A 3,904-nucleotide genomic window follows, 5' to 3' on the forward strand; every position below is an offset into this window, starting at 1 on the left:
CCAGTTGCACAGAAAAGGCAAACTGAGGAGGAAAATTGGGGGAAAAGATAAAAATGGATGCACGTGCACATGCACGCACACAGAGTGTGGCAGATATAACTGAAAACAGTATATAGTTTACCATTAGTCACAAGAGCACATGGATCATGTAGCACTTCAACTTTTTTGAGCCCATGGGTATTTTTCAAATTTTCAAGAAGTGTCCTGGGCACCACAAATTGAATTATTTCTCTCCCCCTCCTTCTTTCTCTCTTTGGTTGCTCTCCCTTTCTTTCTTGCTGCTCCTGCCCTAATTCTCTCTGGCTTCTCCCCCCCCCCCCACACCACTTTTTTTCTTTTCTCTCACTGGCTGCTTTCCTCCATTTCTTTGGATTTCTTTCTCTTCCCCAACTTCTGAGGTGGCCTTCCAAGTTCCCTGTGCCTTCGTCAGCCCCAATGTGCTTCTCATACCACCCCCAGATTCATGCCAGTCTCTCCCCCCACCCCCTTTGTATCTTTCCTGGGAGCCAAGCTAGGCTGCCACTTCTAGCCCCTCTGTTGGGCTAGTGTGTGCAAGCATTGGAAGAAATGTTGGGGGGGGGTGTTACTGGATATGGGAGTCCTCTATGGATGCCCACTTGCATACGAATAATTGTTGGCTCCTGATAAATTCAGGATTTGGACAAAATCTGAGAGTCTGGTCCTCCTGGATACTCTGCTTCTTCTCTGCATTAATATCTGTCTCAAAGCCTGTTAGGAGCCCTAGAGAGTGTGTGCACACAGGGCATGAGCACTCACAGCAAAAGATTTGTGTGCCCAGAAGAGCTCAAGCCCTATTCAGGTGCTCTGAAAGAAGGAAAAGTTAACACATGAGGAGAGGGTGTGCTCTAGCCCTGCCTCTCTCCTTACAAGTTTCTGGGCATCTGTACACGAGCCTAAAATCCTGCATTTAAAATGGGGGTTTTACGGGGGTTTCTGCTTCCATTTTAAATGCAGGATCACAACTGACTCCTTTTACACATGCTTCCTTTCCCCCCCATCTGAGTCTTCTATTATCTTTCATGGATCGCACTCCTCTTCTTGCCCCTTTAACTCTTTTCACGGAGGGAACTCAAGTGGAACCCAACAGGGTAATTTGATAGCTCATTATTTGAGATCTATTTAAAAACGGAACAAAGGGCATTTAGTGCAGGAGATGCCCTGGAGGGTCACGGCAGGCTCATGGCATTATGTAAAGAGCCCGCAAACTTCTGTGAAGGAGCAATCTCAGTCACACAATAAAAGCCCAGTGTGAAGGAGCCCTCTGTCACCCTGTACTCATGGAGGGCAACTTTCTAAAGAGGAGAGCCTTCTGTATCCATGGAAGCTCGCCACGCAATTGGGAATGCTGGAAAGTCTGGGGTTCTCAGTCATGTGGAGTGCCTCCACAGATAGAGGAGGTTTGCTCTTCAGAAAGTCATCATCTATGAGTACAGGGCAATGGAAATGCTTGGGGGGGGGGGGGCAAAGCTAGAGCACTCCCTCTTCTCATGTGCTAACTTTTACCTCTTTCAGAATGCCTGAAGAGGGCTTCAGTGATCCCAACTTTAGGGATTCTATCACATCATACATGGGGGTGTTCTTCCAATCCCATGTCACATATAGTTTAATCCTTAGAGCTATTCTGTATATGTTCATATGAACTTATTAGGCCTGATTCAGAAAGAGATGCTAAACGTGGATATGCTATTAAATAAAAGGTTACATATAAATGCAATGCTTCAACTGTACGTGAAGTGGAACAGAGAAGTAAGAGTGGTAAGATAGTGTCTCAAAAAGTGTTCACCCAAATAAGGAACATAATACAAAAACTCCTTTATATCATAAGAATATATTAAACAGCTAAGAACATATGGTCACAAAAATGTCCTTGTTTATATTTCATAAAGTAGCATATAAACTTGAGAATATTGTAAGAAAGTCTGTGTTCCATGATCCCAATGAATATGCTGATATGACTGAACACTTGAATCCAATCCAGAAAGAAGAGAGAGCAATAATATTTGAGTTCAACGACTAAAAATTCCAAACTCCTTGGAGGTTTAAAAAATCCTGTGACAAAGTTCTAATGAGAGGCCCAGTTCAGATGTCCTTTATTTGAAGAAGAAAAAAATCTGTTGGTTAACAACTGAATATTCATAAACAAAGGATTCTGTCCCATGTTTCAACTTCCTGCTAATCCTTCTAAAGTTCTATAGAGATTGATGTATAGGCAGCAAAACATCCATGTACATTCAGAAAAGATAAGTGGTATATAAAGTATGAGTTAGTTCTAGGGAACCCCGAAACAGTCTGGAAGGGCTTACGAAATACTAGTTCACTGTGCTTGAATATAAGGATGTGTTCTGAGACATAATTAAGTGTAACCTAATATTGATAATTTCTTTTCTCACTTTTGTATATTTTCCTATATTAGGCATAAGTTGTTGTGCTATGAGACTTTGATGGATAGGAGAGATCTTTAGAGAGCAAGATAAAAAGAGAATAAGCTTTGTTTCAAAATAAATCTCAAAGTGACCTTAACATGGTATGAATATATTTCTTTACAGAAAGAAGTGATACCTTTGTAGTCTAGATTGGACATCATGGCCTCAAGGCATTGCTAGATACCTCTTATTTTTAAAAACACTTTAAAAACACAGAAATTCACAGCTCTAGAACAGAGCATGCCCCTAGCTTAACTTTTGAACTGGAGACTTATAGTTTATAGCTTATGCTCTTGACTACTACAAAATATCACCTCCTGAAACATCACCTCCTGCCAGCCACAGCAAGGAATTGCAGTATTGTAAGCCACATCCCCTTAGTAATTTACACCACTATGGATGCATCAGTGCCTATGCTTAAACAGCTGAAATTTACTCCTGGATTAACTTCAGCTAAAAAGTACTTCACTTCTATACTGTATTGGTTGATGTCCATTACATAGATGACTGTTTACATGCTCAGCTAACCTGTGATAACAGTTTCTATAAACTCAGTTAAACTTCTTTGTTATAACTTGGGGTGTGCTCACATCTGCACTTTACAAGTGGCAGAAGCTGAAATAAACAACTCCCACTTTAACAAGGTAGATGTGAACACACCCCAAGAAGATACAACAAAGGCGTTTAAGCGAGTTCATACAGATTGTTATCTCAGGATAGCTGAGCATCTAAGCAGCCCGATTAAGTCTATGGGCAGTATCCAACCGGGCTGCTCTGCCTCTGCTGATTCTGTTGCGCTTACAGGAGCGATTGCTTGCTCAACGGAGCTTTCAAGCTTCTAAAACTAACCCCGGAAATGAGCAAAATCACTCCAGGTCAGCGGAGCTCCCTTGATCTGTCCTGTTCCGGAAGCAAGTGTTTCAACTTGTTTTTGGTTATTTTTAGAAGTGTGAAAGCCCCATTGCACATATGGTTGCTCCTGTGACCGCACAGGCACAATAGGATACTACCTTATGTAATGGATATCAATTAACATTCTGCTCTATCCCTTATTTACAATATATTGACTTGTACAGGTTAAGTTGAGGTATACTTTTTTTGTCCAAGTCCGTGTTGCCAGTTTTAAATTACTTAGTTGACCACAATCAAGAAGAATACAGAAGCCAAAACATGACACTGTCTGGTACAGACATACACATTCCCTTATACCATGTGCAGTATCTCTTGCCCATATAAATGCACATGCACTTCTCCCCATTCCATTTCTTCCTGCTTAGCTGACACTGTTGCACTAGATATTATCAGATACTATGTGAAGCTCCCTATAGCTCTCATGTACCTGGTAGCTCATTCACTGAGCCTCCTGCCTTGCGGTGCTGCTATTTAATGTCAGCTCGGTCCACAATAAGATCATCCTTAATAAAATGGATTAATCATGGATGAGAAGGCCAATCTGGCAT

The sequence above is a fragment of the Heloderma suspectum genome, chromosome 1, assembly GCF_057233095.1.
Source record: "Heloderma suspectum isolate Gila_16-S chromosome 1, 16-S_ref, whole genome shotgun sequence".
NCBI lineage: Eukaryota > Metazoa > Chordata > Lepidosauria > Squamata > Helodermatidae > Heloderma > Heloderma suspectum.